Source organism: Musa acuminata, chromosome BXJ2-8 (genome assembly GCF_036884655.1).
Source record: "Musa acuminata AAA Group cultivar baxijiao chromosome BXJ2-8, Cavendish_Baxijiao_AAA, whole genome shotgun sequence".
NCBI classification, from domain to species: domain Eukaryota; kingdom Viridiplantae; phylum Streptophyta; class Magnoliopsida; order Zingiberales; family Musaceae; genus Musa; species Musa acuminata.
Genome location: NC_088345.1, coordinates 37297992 through 37316128, shown reverse-complemented (window position 1 = coordinate 37316128; position 18137 = coordinate 37297992). Strand labels below are relative to the sequence as shown.

General features: G+C 52.8%; 31 non-coding genes across 31 annotated transcripts; all 31 read right to left on the bottom strand.

The window, feature by feature from the left end:
• Positions 1-328: 328 nt before the first annotated feature.
• Positions 329-447, bottom strand: LOC135621670 (5S ribosomal RNA). Its single transcript, XR_010490833.1, has one exon. It is a non-coding gene; the product is annotated as a 5S ribosomal RNA (ribosomal RNA).
• Positions 448-915: 468 nt separating this feature from the next.
• On the bottom strand, positions 916-1034 carry LOC135620577 (5S ribosomal RNA). Its single transcript, XR_010489820.1, has one exon. It is a non-coding gene; the product is annotated as a 5S ribosomal RNA (ribosomal RNA).
• A 448-nt stretch (positions 1035-1482) lies between these two features.
• Positions 1483-1601, bottom strand: LOC135621161 (5S ribosomal RNA). The gene has a single exon (XR_010490387.1). It is a non-coding gene; the product is annotated as a 5S ribosomal RNA (ribosomal RNA).
• A 468-nt stretch (positions 1602-2069) lies between these two features.
• LOC135621150 (5S ribosomal RNA) lies at positions 2070-2188 on the bottom strand. The gene has a single exon (XR_010490376.1). It is a non-coding gene; the product is annotated as a 5S ribosomal RNA (ribosomal RNA).
• Positions 2189-2612: 424 nt separating this feature from the next.
• On the bottom strand, positions 2613-2731 carry LOC135621669 (5S ribosomal RNA). The gene has a single exon (XR_010490832.1). It is a non-coding gene; the product is annotated as a 5S ribosomal RNA (ribosomal RNA).
• Positions 2732-3179: 448 nt separating this feature from the next.
• Positions 3180-3298, bottom strand: LOC135620574 (5S ribosomal RNA). The gene has a single exon (XR_010489817.1). It is a non-coding gene; the product is annotated as a 5S ribosomal RNA (ribosomal RNA).
• A 468-nt stretch (positions 3299-3766) lies between these two features.
• Positions 3767-3885, bottom strand: LOC135621139 (5S ribosomal RNA). Its single transcript, XR_010490365.1, has one exon. It is a non-coding gene; the product is annotated as a 5S ribosomal RNA (ribosomal RNA).
• Positions 3886-4309: 424 nt separating this feature from the next.
• LOC135621667 (5S ribosomal RNA) lies at positions 4310-4428 on the bottom strand. Its single transcript, XR_010490830.1, has one exon. It is a non-coding gene; the product is annotated as a 5S ribosomal RNA (ribosomal RNA).
• Positions 4429-4876: 448 nt separating this feature from the next.
• Positions 4877-4995, bottom strand: LOC135620573 (5S ribosomal RNA). The gene has a single exon (XR_010489816.1). It is a non-coding gene; the product is annotated as a 5S ribosomal RNA (ribosomal RNA).
• A 468-nt stretch (positions 4996-5463) lies between these two features.
• On the bottom strand, positions 5464-5582 carry LOC135621128 (5S ribosomal RNA). The gene has a single exon (XR_010490354.1). It is a non-coding gene; the product is annotated as a 5S ribosomal RNA (ribosomal RNA).
• A 424-nt stretch (positions 5583-6006) lies between these two features.
• LOC135621666 (5S ribosomal RNA) lies at positions 6007-6125 on the bottom strand. The gene has a single exon (XR_010490829.1). It is a non-coding gene; the product is annotated as a 5S ribosomal RNA (ribosomal RNA).
• Positions 6126-6593: 468 nt separating this feature from the next.
• LOC135621117 (5S ribosomal RNA) lies at positions 6594-6712 on the bottom strand. Its single transcript, XR_010490343.1, has one exon. It is a non-coding gene; the product is annotated as a 5S ribosomal RNA (ribosomal RNA).
• Positions 6713-7160: 448 nt separating this feature from the next.
• Positions 7161-7279, bottom strand: LOC135621106 (5S ribosomal RNA). Its single transcript, XR_010490332.1, has one exon. It is a non-coding gene; the product is annotated as a 5S ribosomal RNA (ribosomal RNA).
• Positions 7280-7747: 468 nt separating this feature from the next.
• LOC135621095 (5S ribosomal RNA) lies at positions 7748-7866 on the bottom strand. Its single transcript, XR_010490321.1, has one exon. It is a non-coding gene; the product is annotated as a 5S ribosomal RNA (ribosomal RNA).
• A 468-nt stretch (positions 7867-8334) lies between these two features.
• On the bottom strand, positions 8335-8453 carry LOC135621083 (5S ribosomal RNA). The gene has a single exon (XR_010490309.1). It is a non-coding gene; the product is annotated as a 5S ribosomal RNA (ribosomal RNA).
• Positions 8454-8921: 468 nt separating this feature from the next.
• Positions 8922-9040, bottom strand: LOC135621072 (5S ribosomal RNA). The gene has a single exon (XR_010490298.1). It is a non-coding gene; the product is annotated as a 5S ribosomal RNA (ribosomal RNA).
• A 468-nt stretch (positions 9041-9508) lies between these two features.
• On the bottom strand, positions 9509-9627 carry LOC135621061 (5S ribosomal RNA). Its single transcript, XR_010490287.1, has one exon. It is a non-coding gene; the product is annotated as a 5S ribosomal RNA (ribosomal RNA).
• A 423-nt stretch (positions 9628-10050) lies between these two features.
• On the bottom strand, positions 10051-10169 carry LOC135621050 (5S ribosomal RNA). Its single transcript, XR_010490276.1, has one exon. It is a non-coding gene; the product is annotated as a 5S ribosomal RNA (ribosomal RNA).
• Positions 10170-10637: 468 nt separating this feature from the next.
• LOC135621039 (5S ribosomal RNA) lies at positions 10638-10756 on the bottom strand. Its single transcript, XR_010490265.1, has one exon. It is a non-coding gene; the product is annotated as a 5S ribosomal RNA (ribosomal RNA).
• Positions 10757-11180: 424 nt separating this feature from the next.
• On the bottom strand, positions 11181-11299 carry LOC135621665 (5S ribosomal RNA). Its single transcript, XR_010490828.1, has one exon. It is a non-coding gene; the product is annotated as a 5S ribosomal RNA (ribosomal RNA).
• Positions 11300-11767: 468 nt separating this feature from the next.
• LOC135621028 (5S ribosomal RNA) lies at positions 11768-11886 on the bottom strand. Its single transcript, XR_010490254.1, has one exon. It is a non-coding gene; the product is annotated as a 5S ribosomal RNA (ribosomal RNA).
• Positions 11887-12334: 448 nt separating this feature from the next.
• On the bottom strand, positions 12335-12453 carry LOC135621015 (5S ribosomal RNA). Its single transcript, XR_010490243.1, has one exon. It is a non-coding gene; the product is annotated as a 5S ribosomal RNA (ribosomal RNA).
• A 468-nt stretch (positions 12454-12921) lies between these two features.
• LOC135621004 (5S ribosomal RNA) lies at positions 12922-13040 on the bottom strand. The gene has a single exon (XR_010490232.1). It is a non-coding gene; the product is annotated as a 5S ribosomal RNA (ribosomal RNA).
• Positions 13041-13508: 468 nt separating this feature from the next.
• LOC135620993 (5S ribosomal RNA) lies at positions 13509-13627 on the bottom strand. Its single transcript, XR_010490221.1, has one exon. It is a non-coding gene; the product is annotated as a 5S ribosomal RNA (ribosomal RNA).
• Positions 13628-14095: 468 nt separating this feature from the next.
• Positions 14096-14214, bottom strand: LOC135620982 (5S ribosomal RNA). Its single transcript, XR_010490210.1, has one exon. It is a non-coding gene; the product is annotated as a 5S ribosomal RNA (ribosomal RNA).
• A 424-nt stretch (positions 14215-14638) lies between these two features.
• Positions 14639-14757, bottom strand: LOC135621664 (5S ribosomal RNA). The gene has a single exon (XR_010490827.1). It is a non-coding gene; the product is annotated as a 5S ribosomal RNA (ribosomal RNA).
• A 468-nt stretch (positions 14758-15225) lies between these two features.
• On the bottom strand, positions 15226-15344 carry LOC135620970 (5S ribosomal RNA). The gene has a single exon (XR_010490198.1). It is a non-coding gene; the product is annotated as a 5S ribosomal RNA (ribosomal RNA).
• Positions 15345-15792: 448 nt separating this feature from the next.
• LOC135620959 (5S ribosomal RNA) lies at positions 15793-15911 on the bottom strand. Its single transcript, XR_010490187.1, has one exon. It is a non-coding gene; the product is annotated as a 5S ribosomal RNA (ribosomal RNA).
• Positions 15912-16379: 468 nt separating this feature from the next.
• Positions 16380-16498, bottom strand: LOC135620948 (5S ribosomal RNA). The gene has a single exon (XR_010490176.1). It is a non-coding gene; the product is annotated as a 5S ribosomal RNA (ribosomal RNA).
• A 468-nt stretch (positions 16499-16966) lies between these two features.
• On the bottom strand, positions 16967-17085 carry LOC135620936 (5S ribosomal RNA). Its single transcript, XR_010490165.1, has one exon. It is a non-coding gene; the product is annotated as a 5S ribosomal RNA (ribosomal RNA).
• A 468-nt stretch (positions 17086-17553) lies between these two features.
• LOC135620925 (5S ribosomal RNA) lies at positions 17554-17672 on the bottom strand. The gene has a single exon (XR_010490154.1). It is a non-coding gene; the product is annotated as a 5S ribosomal RNA (ribosomal RNA).
• Positions 17673-18137: the final 465 nt, after the last annotated feature.

The following is an 18137-nucleotide window of genomic DNA, read 5'->3' as shown; positions in this document are numbered from 1 at the left end:
GGACACGGCAAGCGCGCGCCGAAACCATCGGGACTTTCTCGAACGAACTCGGAATCGCTATTGCGGCCCCATTCCGGAAAGCTCTCTCCGAGCCCCACGAGACTGACTGCGTAGCGGTCACGGCAAATTCCGAGGCCCAAAACCATCGCCTCGGAGGCCGACGGGAGAGGTTTTGGCCGCTCGGGGCGCAAAAACGAGTGCAACAGGGGGTCACCCATCCTAGAACCACTGTATGTTTATGAAGAAATTTTTAGATGATGATTTCATTATTCTCCTGCTATATGTTAATGACATATTTATTAACACGAGGACTTTTGGGGCGCAAAAAGGAGTGCAGCACGAGGACTTCCCAGGGGGTCACCCATCCTAGTACTACTCTCGCCCAAGCACGCTTAACTTCGGAGTTCTGATGGGATCCGGTGCTTTAGTGCTGGTATGATCGCACTCGTTTTGTGTGCGTCGTCCCTCGCCTTTGTACTCTCGAACGATCTCGGAATCGCCATTGTCGGATCTCTCCGATGCCCACGAGGCCGACCGCGTACCGGACACGGCAAGCGCGCGCCGAAACCATCGGGACTTTCTCGAACGAACTCGGAATCGCTATTGCGGCCCCATTCCGGAAAGCTCTCTCCGAGCCCCACGAGACTGACTGCGTAGCGGTCACGGCAAATTCCGAGGCCCAAAACCATCGCCTCGGAGGCCGACGGGAGAGGTTTTGGCCGCTCGGGGCGCAAAAACGAGTGCAACAGGGGGTCACCCATCCTAGAACCACTGTATGTTTATGAAGAAATTTTTAGATGATGATTTCATTATTCTCCTGCTATATGTTAATGACATATTTATTGTTGGCCATAATGCTGGAAAAATTGAAAAGCTTAAAAGAGGGTTCTAAGTAAGTCTTTTGGGGCGCAAAAAGGAGTGCAACACGAGGACTTCCCAGGGGGTCACCCATCCTAGTACTACTCTCGCCGAAGCACGCTTAACTTCGGAGTTCTGATGGGATCCGGTGCTTTAGTGCTGGTATGATCGCACTCGTTTTGTTTGCGTCGTCCCTCGCCTTTGTACTCTCGAACGATCTCGGAATCGCCATTGTTGGATCTCTCCGATGCCCACGAGGCCGACCGCGTACCGGACACGGCAAGCGCGCGCCGAAACCATCGGGACTTTCTCGAACGAACTCGGAATCGCTATTGCGGCCCCATTCCGGAAAGCTCTCTCCGAGCCCCACGAGACTGACTGCGTAGCGGTCACGGCAAATTCCGAGGCCCAAAACCATCGCCTCGGAGGCCGACGGGAGAGGTTTTGGCCGCTCGGGGCGCAAAAACGAGTGCAACAGGGGGTCACCCATCCTAGAACCACTGTATGTTTATGAAGAAATTTTTAGATGATGATTTCATTATTCTCCTGCTATATGTTAATGACATATTTATTGTTGGCCATAATGCTGGAAAAATTGAAAAGCTTAAAAGAGGGGCGCAAAAAGGAGTGCAACACGAGGACTTCCCAGGGGGTCACCCATCCTAGTACTACTCTCGCCCAAGCACGCTTAACTTCGGAGTTCTGATGGGATCCGGTGCTTTAGTGCTGGTATGATCGCACTCGTTTTGTGTGCGTCGTCCCTCGCCTTTGTACTCTCGAACGATCTCGGAATCGCCATTGTCGGATCTCTCCGATGCCCACGAGGCCGACCGCGTACCGGACACGGCAAGCGCGCGCCGAAACCATCGGGACTTTCTCGAACGAACTCGGAATCGCTATTGCGGCCCCATTCCGGAAAGCTCTCTCCGAGCCCCACGAGACTGACTGCGTAGCGGTCACGGCAAATTCCGAGGCCCAAAACCATCGCCTCGGAGGCCGACGGGAGAGGTTTTGGCCGCTCGGGGCGCAAAAACGAGTGCAACAGGGGGTCACCCATCCTAGAACCACTGTATGTTTATGAAGAAATTTTTAGATGATGATTTCATTATTCTCCTGCTATATGTTAATGACAAATTTATTGTTGGCCATAATGCTGGAAAAATTGAAAAGCTTAAAAGAGGGTTCTAAGTAAGTCTTTTGGGGCGCAAAAAGGAGTGCAACACGAGGACTTCCCAGGGGGTCACCCATCCTAGTACTACTCTCGCCCAAGCACGCTTAACTTCGGAGTTCTGATGGGATCCGGTGCTTTAGTGCTGGTATGATCGCACTCGTTTTGTTTGCGTCGTCCCTCGCCTTTGTACTCTCGAACGATCTCGGAATCGCCATTGTCGGATCTCTCCGATGCCCACGAGGCCGACCGCGTACCGGACACGGCAAGCGCGCGCCGAAACCATCGGGACTTTCTCGAACGAACTCGGAATCGCTATTGCGGCCCCATTCCGGAAAGCTCTCTCCGAGCCCCACGAGACTGACTGCGTAGCGGTCACGGCAAATTCCGAGGCCCAAAACCATCGCCTCGGAGGCCGACGGGAGAGGTTTTGGCCGCTCGGGGCGCAAAAACGAGTGCAACAGGGGGTCACCCATCCTAGAACCACTGTATGTTTATGAAGAAATTTTTAGATGATGATTTCATTATTCTCCTGCTATATGTTAATGACATATTTATTAACACGAGGACTTTTGGGGCGCAAAAAGGAGTGCAGCACGAGGACTTCCCAGGGGGTCACCCATCCTAGTACTACTCTCGCCCAAGCACGCTTAACTTCGGAGTTCTGATGGGATCCGGTGCTTTAGTGCTGGTATGATCGCACTCGTTTTGTGTGCGTCGTCCCTCGCCTTTGTACTCTCGAACGATCTCGGAATCGCCATTGTCGGATCTCTCCGATGCCCACGAGGCCGACCGCGTACCGGACACGGCAAGCGCGCGCCGAAACCATCGGGACTTTCTCGAACGAACTCGGAATCGCTATTGCGGCCCCATTCCGGAAAGCTCTCTCCGAGCCCCACGAGACTGACTGCGTAGCGGTCACGGCAAATTCCGAGGCCCAAAACCATCGCCTCGGAGGCCGACGGGAGAGGTTTTGGCCGCTCGGGGCGCAAAAACGAGTGCAACAGGGGGTCACCCATCCTAGAACCACTGTATGTTTATGAAGAAATTTTTAGATGATGATTTCATTATTCTCCTGCTATATGTTAATGACATATTTATTGTTGGCCATAATGCTGGAAAAATTGAAAAGCTTAAAAGAGGGGCGCAAAAAGGAGTGCAACACGAGGACTTCCCAGGGGGTCACCAATCCTAGTACTACTCTCGCCCAAGCACGCTTAACTTCGGAGTTCTGATGGGATCCGGTGCTTTAGTGCTGGTATGATCGCACTCGTTTTGTGTGCGTCGTCCCTCGCCTTTGTACTCTCGAACGATCTCGGAATCGCCATTGTCGGATCTCTCCGATGCCCACGAGGCCGACCGCGTACCGGACACGGCAAGCGCGCGCCGAAACCATCGGGACTTTCTCGAACGAACTCGGAATCGCTATTGCGGCCCCATTCCGGAAAGCTCTCTCCGAGCCCCACGAGACTGACTGCGTAGCGGTCACGGCAAATTCCGAGGCCCAAAACCATCGCCTCGGAGGCCGACGGGAGAGGTTTTGGCCGCTCGGGGCGCAAAAACGAGTGCAACAGGGGGTCACCCATCCTAGAACCACTGTATGTTTATGAAGAAATTTTTAGATGATGATTTCATTATTCTCCTGCTATATGTTAATGACAAATTTATTGTTGGCCATAATGCTGGAAAAATTGAAAAGCTTAAAAGAGGGTTCTAAGTAAGTCTTTTGGGGCGCAAAAAGGAGTGCAACACGAGGACTTCCCAGGGGGTCACCCATCCTAGTACTACTCTCGCCCAAGCACGCTTAACTTCGGAGTTCTGATGGGATCCGGTGCTTTAGTGCTGGTATGATCGCACTCGTTTTGTTTGCGTCGTCCCTCGCCTTTGTACTCTCGAACGATCTCGGAATCGCCATTGTCGGATCTCTCCGATGCCCACGAGGCCGACCGCGTACCGGACACGGCAAGCGCGCGCCGAAACCATCGGGACTTTCTCGAACGAACTCGGAATCGCTATTGCGGCCCCATTCCGGAAAGCTCTCTCCGAGCCCCACGAGACTGACTGCGTAGCGGTCACGGCAAATTCCGAGGCCCAAAACCATCGCCTCGGAGGCCGACGGGAGAGGTTTTGGCCGCTCGGGGCGCAAAAACGAGTGCAACAGGGGGTCACCCATCCTAGAACCACTGTATGTTTATGAAGAAATTTTTAGATGATGATTTCATTATTCTCCTGCTATATGTTAATGACATATTTATTAACACGAGGACTTTTGGGGCGCAAAAAGGAGTGCAGCACGAGGACTTCCCAGGGGGTCACCCATCCTAGTACTACTCTCGCCCAAGCACGCTTAACTTCGGAGTTCTGATGGGATCCGGTGCTTTAGTGCTGGTATGATCGCACTCGTTTTGTGTGCGTCGTCCCTCGCCTTTGTACTCTCGAACGATCTCGGAATCGCCATTGTCGGATCTCTCCGATGCCCACGAGGCCGACCGCGTACCGGACACGGCAAGCGCGCGCCGAAACCATCGGGACTTTCTCGAACGAACTCGGAATCGCTATTGCGGCCCCATTCCGGAAAGCTCTCTCCGAGCCCCACGAGACTGACTGCGTAGCGGTCACGGCAAATTCCGAGGCCCAAAACCATCGCCTCGGAGGCCGACGGGAGAGGTTTTGGCCGCTCGGGGCGCAAAAACGAGTGCAACAGGGGGTCACCCATCCTAGAACCACTGTATGTTTATGAAGAAATTTTTAGATGATGATTTCATTATTCTCCTGCTATATGTTAATGACATATTTATTGTTGGCCATAATGCTGGAAAAATTGAAAAGCTTAAAAGAGGGGCGCAAAAAGGAGTGCAACACGAGGACTTCCCAGGGGGTCACCAATCCTAGTACTACTCTCGCCCAAGCACGCTTAACTTCGGAGTTCTGATGGGATCCGGTGCTTTAGTGCTGGTATGATCGCACTCGTTTTGTGTGCGTCGTCCCTCGCCTTTGTACTCTCGAACGATCTCGGAATCGCCATTGTCGGATCTCTCCGATGCCCACGAGGCCGACCGCGTACCGGACACGGCAAGCGCGCGCCGAAACCATCGGGACTTTCTCGAACGAACTCGGAATCGCTATTGCGGCCCCATTCCGGAAAGCTCTCTCCGAGCCCCACGAGACTGACTGCGTAGCGGTCACGGCAAATTCCGAGGCCCAAAACCATCGCCTCGGAGGCCGACGGGAGAGGTTTTGGCCGCTCGGGGCGCAAAAACGAGTGCAACAGGGGGTCACCCATCCTAGAACCACTGTATGTTTATGAAGAAATTTTTAGATGATGATTTCATTATTCTCCTGCTATATGTTAATGACAAATTTATTGTTGGCCATAATGCTGGAAAAATTGAAAAGCTTAAAAGAGGGTTCTAAGTAAGTCTTTTGGGGCGCAAAAAGGAGTGCAACACGAGGACTTCCCAGGGGGTCACCCATCCTAGTACTACTCTCGCCCAAGCACGCTTAACTTCGGAGTTCTGATGGGATCCGGTGCTTTAGTGCTGGTATGATCGCACTCGTTTTGTTTGCGTCGTCCCTCGCCTTTGTACTCTCGAACGATCTCGGAATCGCCATTGTCGGATCTCTCCGATGCCCACGAGGCCGACCGCGTACCGGACACGGCAAGCGCGCGCCGAAACCATCGGGACTTTCTCGAACGAACTCGGAATCGCTATTGCGGCCCCATTCCGGAAAGCTCTCTCCGAGCCCCACGAGACTGACTGCGTAGCGGTCACGGCAAATTCCGAGGCCCAAAACCATCGCCTCGGAGGCCGACGGGAGAGGTTTTGGCCGCTCGGGGCGCAAAAACGAGTGCAACAGGGGGTCACCCATCCTAGAACCACTGTATGTTTATGAAGAAATTTTTAGATGATGATTTCATTATTCTCCTGCTATATGTTAATGACATATTTATTAACACGAGGACTTTTGGGGCGCAAAAAGGAGTGCAGCACGAGGACTTCCCAGGGGGTCACCCATCCTAGTACTACTCTCGCCCAAGCACGCTTAACTTCGGAGTTCTGATGGGATCCGGTGCTTTAGTGCTGGTATGATCGCACTCGTTTTGTGTGCGTCGTCCCTCGCCTTTGTACTCTCGAACGATCTCGGAATCGCCATTGTCGGATCTCTCCGATGCCCACGAGGCCGACCGCGTACCGGACACGGCAAGCGCGCGCCGAAACCATCGGGACTTTCTCGAACGAACTCGGAATCGCTATTGCGGCCCCATTCCGGAAAGCTCTCTCCGAGCCCCACGAGACTGACTGCGTAGCGGTCACGGCAAATTCCGAGGCCCAAAACCATCGCCTCGGAGGCCGACGGGAGAGGTTTTGGCCGCTCGGGGCGCAAAAACGAGTGCAACAGGGGGTCACCCATCCTAGAACCACTGTATGTTTATGAAGAAATTTTTAGATGATGATTTCATTATTCTCCTGCTATATGTTAATGACATATTTATTGTTGGCCATAATGCTGGAAAAATTGAAAAGCTTAAAAGAGGGTTCTAAGTAAGTCTTTTGGGGCGCAAAAAGGAGTGCAACACGAGGACTTCCCAGGGGGTCACCCATCCTAGTACTACTCTCGCCCAAGCACGCTTAACTTCGGAGTTCTGATGGGATCCGGTGCTTTAGTGCTGGTATGATCGCACTCGTTTTGTTTGCGTCGTCCCTCGCCTTTGTACTCTCGAACGATCTCGGAATCGCCATTGTCGGATCTCTCCGATGCCCACGAGGCCGACCGCGTACCGGACACGGCAAGCGCGCGCCGAAACCATCGGGACTTTCTCGAACGAACTCGGAATCGCTATTGCGGCCCCATTCCGGAAAGCTCTCTCCGAGCCCCACGAGACTGACTGCGTAGCGGTCACGGCAAATTCCGAGGCCCTAAACCATCGCCTCGGAGGCCGACGGGAGAGGTTTTGGCCGCTCGGGGCGCAAAAACGAGTGCAACAGGGGGTCACCCATCCTAGAACCACTGTATGTTTATGAAGAAATTTTTAGATGATGATTTCATTATTCTCCTGCTATATGTTAATGACATATTTATTGTTGGCCATAATGCTGGAAAAATTGAAAAGCTTAAAAGAGGGGCGCAAAAAGGAGTGCAACACGAGGACTTCCCAGGGGGTCACCCATCCTAGTACTACTCTCGCCCAAGCACGCTTAACTTCGGAGTTCTGATGGGATCCGGTGCTTTAGTGCTGGTATGATCGCACTCGTTTTGTGTGCGTCGTCCCTCGCCTTTGTACTCTCGAACGATCTCGGAATCGCCATTGTCGGATCTCTCCGATGCCCACGAGGCCGACCGCGTACCGGACACGGCAAGCGCGCGCCGAAACCATCGGGACTTTCTCGAACGAACTCGGAATCGCTATTGCGGCCCCATTCCGGAAAGCTCTCTCCGAGCCCCATGAGACTGACTGCGTAGCGGTCACGGCAAATTCCGAGGCCCAAAACCATCGCCTCGGAGGCCGACGGGAGAGGTTTTGGCCGCTCGGGGCGCAAAAACGAGTGCAACAGGGGGTCACCCATCCTAGAACCACTGTATGTTTATGAAGAAATTTTTAGATGATGATTTCATTATTCTCCTGCTATATGTTAATGACAAATTTATTGTTGGCCATAATGCTGGAAAAATTGAAAAGCTTAAAAGAGGGTTCTAAGTAAGTCTTTTGGGGCGCAAAAAGGAGTGCAACACGAGGACTTCCCAGGGGGTCACCCATCCTAGTACTACTCTCGCCCAAGCACGCTTAACTTCGGAGTTCTGATGGGATCCGGTGCTTTAGTGCTGGTATGATCGCACTCGTTTTGTGTGCGTCGTCCCTCGCCTTTGTACTCTCGAACGATCTCGGAATCGCCATTGTCGGATCTCTCCGATGCCCACGAGGCCGACCGCGTACCGGACACGGCAAGCGCGCGCCGAAACCATCGGGACTTTCTCGAACGAACTCGGAATCGCTATTGCGGCCCCATTCCGGAAAGCTCTCTCCGAGCCCCACGAGACTGACTGCGTAGCGGTCACGGCAAATTCCGAGGCCCAAAACCATCGCCTCGGAGGCCGACGGGAGAGGTTTTGGCCGCTCGGGGCGCAAAAACGAGTGCAACAGGGGGTCACCCATCCTAGAACCACTGTATGTTTATGAAGAAATTTTTAGATGATGATTTCATTATTCTCCTGCTATATGTTAATGACATATTTATTGTTGGCCATAATGCTGGAAAAATTGAAAAGCTTAAAAGAGGGTTCTAAGTAAGTCTTTTGGGGCGCAAAAAGGAGTGCAACACGAGGACTTCCCAGGGGGTCACCCATCCTAGTACTACTCTCGCCCAAGCACGCTTAACTTCGGAGTTCTGATGGGATCCGGTGCTTTAGTGCTGGTATGATCGCACTCATTTTGTGTGCGTCGTCCCTCGCCTTTGTACTCTCGAACGATCTCGGAATCGCCATTGTCGGATCTCTCCGATGCCCACGAGGCCGACCGCGTACCGGACACGGCAAGCGCGCGCCGAAACCATCGGGACTTTCTCGAACGAACTCGGAATCGCTATTGCGGCCCCATTCCGGAAAGCTCTCTCCGAGCCCCACGAGACTGACTGCGTAGCGGTCACGGCAAATTCCGAGGCCCAAAACCATCGCCTCGGAGGCCGACGGGAGAGGTTTTGGCCGCTCGGGGCGCAAAAACGAGTGCAACAGGGGGTCACCCATCCTAGAACCACTGTATGTTTATGAAGAAATTTTTAGATGATGATTTCATTATTCTCCTGCTATATGTTAATGACAAATTTATTGTTGGCCATAATGCTGGAAAAATTGAAAAGCTTAAAAGAGGGTTCTAAGTAAGTCTTTTGGGGCGCAAAAAGGAGTGCAACACGAGGACTTCCCAGGGGGTCACCCATCCTAGTACTACTCTCGCCCAAGCACGCTTAACTTCGGAGTTCTGATGGGATCCGGTGCTTTAGTGCTGGTATGATCGCACTCGTTTTGTTTGCGTCGTCCCTCGCCTTTGTACTCTCGAACGATCTCGGAATCGCCATTGTCGGATCTCTCCGATGCCCACGAGGCCGACCGCGTACCGGACACGGCAAGCGCGCGCCGAAACCATCGGGACTTTCTCGAACGAACTCGGAATCGCTATTGCGGCCCCATTCCGGAAAGCTCTCTCCGAGCCCCACGAGACTGACTGCGTAGCGGTCACGGCAAATTCCGAGGCCCAAAACCATCGCCTCGGAGGCCGACGGGAGAGGTTTTGGCCGCTCGGGGCGCAAAAACGAGTGCAACAGGGGGTCACCCATCCTAGAACCACTGTATGTTTATGAAGAAATTTTTAGATGATGATTTCATTATTCTCCTGCTATATGTTAATGACAAATTTATTGTTGGCCATAATGCTGGAAAAATTGAAAAGCTTAAAAGAGGGTTCTAAGTAAGTCTTTTGGGGCGCAAAAAGGAGTGCAACACGAGGACTTCCCAGGGGGTCACCCATCCTAGTACTACTCTCGCCCAAGCACGCTTAACTTCGGAGTTCTGATGGGATCCGGTGCTTTAGTGCTGGTATGATCGCACTCGTTTTGTTTGCGTCGTCCCTCGCCTTTGTACTCTCGAACGATCTCGGAATCGCCATTGTCGGATCTCTCCGATGCCCACGAGGCCGACCGCGTACCGGACACGGCAAGCGCGCGCCGAAACCATCGGGACTTTCTCGAACGAACTCGGAATCGCTATTGCGGCCCCATTCCGGAAAGCTCTCTCCGAGCCCCACGAGACTGACAGCGTAGCGGTCACGGCAAATTCCGAGGCCCAAAACCATCGCCTCGGAGGCCGACGGGAGAGGTTTTGGCCGCTCGGGGCGCAAAAACGAGTGCAACAGGGGGTCACCCATCCTAGAACCACTGTATGTTTATGAAGAAATTTTTAGATGTTGGCCATAATGCTGGAAAAATTGAAAAGCTTAAAAGAGGGTTCTAAGTAAGTCTTTTGGGGCGCAAAAAGGAGTGCAACACGAGGACTTCCCAGGGGGTCACCCATCCTAGTACTACTCTCGCCCAAGCACGCTTAACTTCGGAGTTCTGATGGGATCCGGTGCTTTAGTGCTGGTATGATCGCACTCGTTTTGTTTGCGTCGTCCCTCGCCTTTGTACTCTCGAACGATCTCGGAATCGCCATTGTCGGATCTCTCCGATGCCCACGAGGCCGACCGCGTACCGGACACGGCAAGCGCGCGCCGAAACCATCGGGACTTTCTCGAACGAACTCGGAATCGCTATTGCGGCCCCATTCCGGAAAGCTCTCTCCGAGCCCCACGAGACTGACAGCGTAGCGGTCACGGCAAATTCCGAGGCCCAAAACCATCGCCTCGGAGGCCGACGGGAGAGGTTTTGGCCGCTCGGGGCGCAAAAACGAGTGCAACAGGGGGTCACCCATCCTAGAACCACTGTATGTTTATGAAGAAATTTTTAGATGATGATTTCATTATTCTCCTGCTATATGTTAATGACAAATTTATTGTTGGCCATAATGCTGGAAAAATTGAAAAGCTTAAAAGAGGGTTCTAAGTAAGTCTTTTGGGGCGCAAAAAGGAGTGCAACACGAGGACTTCCCAGGGGGTCACCCATCCTAGTACTACTCTCGCCCAAGCACGCTTAACTTCGGAGTTCTGATGGGATCCGGTGCTTTAGTGCTGGTATGATCGCACTCGTTTTGTTTGCGTCGTCCCTCGCCTTTGTACTCTCGAACGATCTCGGAATCGCCATTGTCGGATCTCTCCGATGCCCACGAGGCCGACCGCGTACCGGACACGGCAAGCGCGCGCCGAAACCATCGGGACTTTCTCGAACGAACTCGGAATCGCTATTGCGGCCCCATTCCGGAAAGCTCTCTCCGAGCCCCACGAGACTGACTGCGTAGCGGTCACGGCAAATTCCGAGGCCCAAAACCATCGCCTCGGAGGCCGACGGGAGAGGTTTTGGCCGCTCGGGGCGCAAAAACGAGTGCAACAGGGGGTCACCCATCCTAGAACCACTGTATGTTTATGAAGAAATTTTTAGATGATGATTTCATTATTCTCCTGCTATATGTTAATGACATATTTATTAACACGAGGACTTTTGGGGCGCAAAAAGGAGTGCAGCACGAGGACTTCCCAGGGGGTCACCCATCCTAGTACTACTCTCGCCCAAGCACGCTTAACTTCGGAGTTCTGATGGGATCCGGTGCTTTAGTGCTGGTATGATCGCACTCGTTTTGTGTGCGTCGTCCCTCGCCTTTGTACTCTCGAACGATCTCGGAATCGCCATTGTCGGATCTCTCCGATGCCCACGAGGCCGACCGCGTACCGGACACGGCAAGCGCGCGCCGAAACCATCGGGACTTTCTCGAACGAACTCGGAATCGCTATTGCGGCCCCATTCCGGAAAGCTCTCTCCGAGCCCCACGAGACTGACTGCGTAGCGGTCACGGCAAATTCCGAGGCCCAAAACCATCGCCTCGGAGGCCGACGGGAGAGGTTTTGGCCGCTCGGGGCGCAAAAACGAGTGCAACAGGGGGTCACCCATCCTAGAACCACTGTATGTTTATGAAGAAATTTTTAGATGATGATTTCATTATTCTCCTGCTATATGTTAATGACATATTTATTGTTGGCCATAATGCTGGAAAAATTGAAAAGCTTAAAAGAGGGTTCTAAGTAAGTCTTTTGGGGCGCAAAAAGGAGTGCAACACGAGGACTTCCCAGGGGGTCACCCATCCTAGTACTACTCTCGCCCAAGCACGCTTAACTTCGGAGTTCTGATGGGATCCGGTGCTTTAGTGCTGGTATGATCGCACTCGTTTTGTTTGCGTCGTCCCTCGCCTTTGTACTCTCGAACGATCTCGGAATCGCCATTGTCGGATCTCTCCGATGCCCACGAGGCCGACCGCGTACCGGACACGGCAAGCGCGCGCCGAAACCATCGGGACTTTCTCGAACGAACTCGGAATCGCTATTGCGGCCCCATTCCGGAAAGCTCTCTCCGAGCCCCACGAGACTGACTGCGTAGCGGTCACGGCAAATTCCGAGGCCCTAAACCATCGCCTCGGAGGCCGACGGGAGAGGTTTTGGCCGCTCGGGGCGCAAAAACGAGTGCAACAGGGGGTCACCCATCCTAGAACCACTGTATGTTTATGAAGAAATTTTTAGATGATGATTTCATTATTCTCCTGCTATATGTTAATGACATATTTATTGTTGGCCATAATGCTGGAAAAATTGAAAAGCTTAAAAGAGGGGCGCAAAAAGGAGTGCAACACGAGGACTTCCCAGGGGGTCACCCATCCTAGTACTACTCTCGCCCAAGCACGCTTAACTTCGGAGTTCTGATGGGATCCGGTGCTTTAGTGCTGGTATGATCGCACTCGTTTTGTGTGCGTCGTCCCTCGCCTTTGTACTCTCGAACGATCTCGGAATCGCCATTGTCGGATCTCTCCGATGCCCACGAGGCCGACCGCGTACCGGACACGGCAAGCGCGCGCCGAAACCATCGGGACTTTCTCGAACGAACTCGGAATCGCTATTGCGGCCCCATTCCGGAAAGCTCTCTCCGAGCCCCACGAGACTGACTGCGTAGCGGTCACGGCAAATTCCGAGGCCCTAAACCATCGCCTCGGAGGCCGACGGGAGAGGTTTTGGCCGCTCGGGGCGCAAAAACGAGTGCAACAGGGGGTCACCCATCCTAGAACCACTGTATGTTTATGAAGAAATTTTTAGATGATGATTTCATTATTCTCCTGCTATATGTTAATGACATATTTATTGTTGGCCATAATGCTGGAAAAATTGAAAAGCTTAAAAGAGGGTTCTAAGTAAGTCTTTTGGGGCGCAAAAAGGAGTGCAACACGAGGACTTCCCAGGGGGTCACCCATCCTAGTACTACTCTCGCCCAAGCACGCTTAACTTCGGAGTTCTGATGGGATCCGGTGCTTTAGTGCTGGTATGATCGCACTCATTTTGTGTGCGTCGTCCCTCGCCTTTGTACTCTCGAACGATCTCGGAATCGCCATTGTCGGATCTCTCCGATGCCCACGAGGCCGACCGCGTACCGGACACGGCAAGCGCGCGCCGAAACCATCGGGACTTTCTCGAACGAACTCGGAATCGCTATTGCGGCCCCATTCCGGAAAGCTCTCTCCGAGCCCCACGAGACTGACTGCGTAGCGGTCACGGCAAATTCCGAGGCCCAAAACCATCGCCTCGGAGGCCGACGGGAGAGGTTTTGGCCGCTCGGGGCGCAAAAACGAGTGCAACAGGGGGTCACCCATCCTAGAACCACTGTATGTTTATGAAGAAATTTTTAGATGATGATTTCATTATTCTCCTGCTATATGTTAATGACAAATTTATTGTTGGCCATAATGCTGGAAAAATTGAAAAGCTTAAAAGAGGGTTCTAAGTAAGTCTTTTGGGGCGCAAAAAGGAGTGCAACACGAGGACTTCCCAGGGGGTCACCCATCCTAGTACTACTCTCGCCCAAGCACGCTTAACTTCGGAGTTCTGATGGGATCCGGTGCTTTAGTGCTGGTATGATCGCACTCGTTTTGTTTGCGTCGTCCCTCGCCTTTGTACTCTCGAACGATCTCGGAATCGCCATTGTCGGATCTCTCCGATGCCCACGAGGCCGACCGCGTACCGGACACGGCAAGCGCGCGCCGAAACCATCGGGACTTTCTCGAACGAACTCGGAATCGCTATTGCGGCCCCATTCCGGAAAGCTCTCTCCGAGCCCCACGAGACTGACAGCGTAGCGGTCACGGCAAATTCCGAGGCCCAAAACCATCGCCTCGGAGGCCGACGGGAGAGGTTTTGGCCGCTCGGGGCGCAAAAACGAGTGCAACAGGGGGTCACCCATCCTAGAACCACTGTATGTTTATGAAGAAATTTTTAGATGATGATTTCATTATTCTCCTGCTATATGTTAATGACAAATTTATTGTTGGCCATAATGCTGGAAAAATTGAAAAGCTTAAAAGAGGGTTCTAAGTAAGTCTTTTGGGGCGCAAAAAGGAGTGCAACACGAGGACTTCCCAGGGGGTCACCCATCCTAGTACTACTCTCGCCCAAGCACGCTTAACTTCGGAGTTCTGATGGGATCCGGTGCTTTAGTGCTGGTATGATCGCACTCGTTTTGTTTGCGTCGTCCCTCGCCTTTGTACTCTCGAACGATCTCGGAATCGCCATTGTCGGATCTCTCCGATGCCCACGAGGCCGACCGCGTACCGGACACGGCAAGCGCGCGCCGAAACCATCGGGACTTTCTCGAACGAACTCGGAATCGCTATTGCGGCCCCATTCCGGAAAGCTCTCTCCGAGCCCCACGAGACTGACTGCGTAGCGGTCACGGCAAATTCCGAGGCCCAAAACCATCGCCTCGGAGGCCGACGGGAGAGGTTTTGGCCGCTCGGGGCGCAAAAACGAGTGCAACAGGGGGTCACCCATCCTAGAACCACTGTATGTTTATGAAGAAATTTTTAGATGATGATTTCATTATTCTCCTGCTATATGTTAATGACATATTTATTAACACGAGGACTTTTGGGGCGCAAAAAGGAGTGCAGCACGAGGACTTCCCAGGGGGTCACCCATCCTAGTACTACTCTCGCCCAAGCACGCTTAACTTCGGAGTTCTGATGGGATCCGGTGCTTTAGTGCTGGTATGATCGCACTCGTTTTGTGTGCGTCGTCCCTCGCCTTTGTACTCTCGAACGATCTCGGAATCGCCATTGTCGGATCTCTCCGATGCCCACGAGGCCGACCGCGTACCGGACACGGCAAGCGCGCGCCGAAACCATCGGGACTTTCTCGAACGAACTCGGAATCGCTATTGCGGCCCCATTCCGGAAAGCTCTCTCCGAGCCCCACGAGACTGACTGCGTAGCGGTCACGGCAAATTCCGAGGCCCAAAACCATCGCCTCGGAGGCCGACGGGAGAGGTTTTGGCCGCTCGGGGCGCAAAAACGAGTGCAACAGGGGGTCACCCATCCTAGAACCACTGTATGTTTATGAAGAAATTTTTAGATGATGATTTCATTATTCTCCTGCTATATGTTAATGACATATTTATTGTTGGCCATAATGCTGGAAAAATTGAAAAGCTTAAAAGAGGGTTCTAAGTAAGTCTTTTGGGGCGCAAAAAGGAGTGCAACACGAGGACTTCCCAGGGGGTCACCCATCCTAGTACTACTCTCGCCCAAGCACGCTTAACTTCGGAGTTCTGATGGGATCCGGTGCTTTAGTGCTGGTATGATCGCACTCGTTTTGTTTGCGTCGTCCCTCGCCTTTGTACTCTCGAACGATCTCGGAATCGCCATTGTCGGATCTCTCCGATGCCCACGAGGCCGACCGCGTACCGGACACGGCAAGCGCGCGCCGAAACCATCGGGACTTTCTCGAACGAACTCGGAATCGCTATTGCGGCCCCATTCCGGAAAGCTCTCTCCGAGCCCCACGAGACTGACTGCGTAGCGGTCACGGCAAATTCCGAGGCCCTAAACCATCGCCTCGGAGGCCGACGGGAGAGGTTTTGGCCGCTCGGGGCGCAAAAACGAGTGCAACAGGGGGTCACCCATCCTAGAACCACTGTATGTTTATGAAGAAATTTTTAGATGATGATTTCATTATTCTCCTGCTATATGTTAATGACATATTTATTGTTGGCCATAATGCTGGAAAAATTGAAAAGCTTAAAAGAGGGGCGCAAAAAGGAGTGCAACACGAGGACTTCCCAGGGGGTCACCCATCCTAGTACTACTCTCGCCCAAGCACGCTTAACTTCGGAGTTCTGATGGGATCCGGTGCTTTAGTGCTGGTATGATCGCACTCGTTTTGTGTGCGTCGTCCCTCGCCTTTGTACTCTCGAACGATCTCGGAATCGCCATTGTCGGATCTCTCCGATGCCCACGAGGCCGACCGCGTACCGGACACGGCAAGCGCGCGCCGAAACCATCGGGACTTTCTCGAACGAACTCGGAATCGCTATTGCGGCCCCATTCCGGAAAGCTCTCTCCGAGCCCCACGAGACTGACTGCGTAGCGGTCACGGCAAATTCCGAGGCCCTAAACCATCGCCTCGGAGGCCGACGGGAGAGGTTTTGGCCGCTCGGGGCGCAAAAACGAGTGCAACAGGGGGTCACCCATCCTAGAACCACTGTATGTTTATGAAGAAATTTTTAGATGATGATTTCATTATTCTCCTGCTATATGTTAATGACATATTTATTGTTGGCCATAATGCTGGAAAAATTGAAAAGCTTAAAAGAGGGTTCTAAGTAAGTCTTTTGGGGCGCAAAAAGGAGTGCAACACGAGGACTTCCCAGGGGGTCACCCATCCTAGTACTACTCTCGCCCAAGCACGCTTAACTTCGGAGTTCTGATGGGATCCGGTGCTTTAGTGCTGGTATGATCGCACTCATTTTGTGTGCGTCGTCCCTCGCCTTTGTACTCTCGAACGATCTCGGAATCGCCATTGTCGGATCTCTCCGATGCCCACGAGGCCGACCGCGTACCGGACACGGCAAGCGCGCGCCGAAACCATCGGGACTTTCTCGAACGAACTCGGAATCGCTATTGCGGCCCCATTCCGGAAAGCTCTCTCCGAGCCCCACGAGACTGACTGCGTAGCGGTCACGGCAAATTCCGAGGCCCAAAACCATCGCCTCGGAGGCCGACGGGAGAGGTTTTGGCCGCTCGGGGCGCAAAAACGAGTGCAACAGGGGGTCACCCATCCTAGAACCACTGTATGTTTATGAAGAAATTTTTAGATGATGATTTCATTATTCTCCTGCTATATGTTAATGACAAATTTATTGTTGGCCATAATGCTGGAAAAATTGAAAAGCTTAAAAGAGGGTTCTAAGTAAGTCTTTTGGGGCGCAAAAAGGAGTGCAACACGAGGACTTCCCAGGGGGTCACCCATCCTAGTACTACTCTCGCCCAAGCACGCTTAACTTCGGAGTTCTGATGGGATCCGGTGCTTTAGTGCTGGTATGATCGCACTCGTTTTGTTTGCGTCGTCCCTCGCCTTTGTACTCTCGAACGATCTCGGAATCGCCATTGTCGGATCTCTCCGATGCCCACGAGGCCGACCGCGTACCGGACACGGCAAGCGCGCGCCGAAACCATCGGGACTTTCTCGAACGAACTCGGAATCGCTATTGCGGCCCCATTCCGGAAAGCTCTCTCCGAGCCCCACGAGACTGACAGCGTAGCGGTCACGGCAAATTCCGAGGCCCAAAACCATCGCCTCGGAGGCCGACGGGAGAGGTTTTGGCCGCTCGGGGCGCAAAAACGAGTGCAACAGGGGGTCACCCATCCTAGAACCACTGTATGTTTATGAAGAAATTTTTAGATGATGATTTCATTATTCTCCTGCTATATGTTAATGACAAATTTATTGTTGGCCATAATGCTGGAAAAATTGAAAAGCTTAAAAGAGGGTTCTAAGTAAGTCTTTTGGGGCGCAAAAAGGAGTGCAACACGAGGACTTCCCAGGGGGTCACCCATCCTAGTACTACTCTCGCCCAAGCACGCTTAACTTCGGAGTTCTGATGGGATCCGGTGCTTTAGTGCTGGTATGATCGCACTCGTTTTGTTTGCGTCGTCCCTCGCCTTTGTACTCTCGAACGATCTCGGAATCGCCATTGTCGGATCTCTCCGATGCCCACGAGGCCGACCGCGTACCGGACACGGCAAGCGCGCGCCGAAACCATCGGGACTTTCTCGAACGAACTCGGAATCGCTATTGCGGCCCCATTCCGGAAAGCTCTCTCCGAGCCCCACGAGACTGACAGCGTAGCGGTCACGGCAAATTCCGAGGCCCAAAACCATCGCCTCGGAGGCCGACGGGAGAGGTTTTGGCCGCTCGGGGCGCAAAAACGAGTGCAACAGGGGGTCACCCATCCTAGAACCACTGTATGTTTATGAAGAAATTTTTAGATGATGATTTCATTATTCTCCTGCTATATGTTAATGACAAATTTATTGTTGGCCATAATGCTGGAAAAATTGAAAAGCTTAAAAGAGGGTTCTAAGTAAGTCTTTTGGGGCGCAA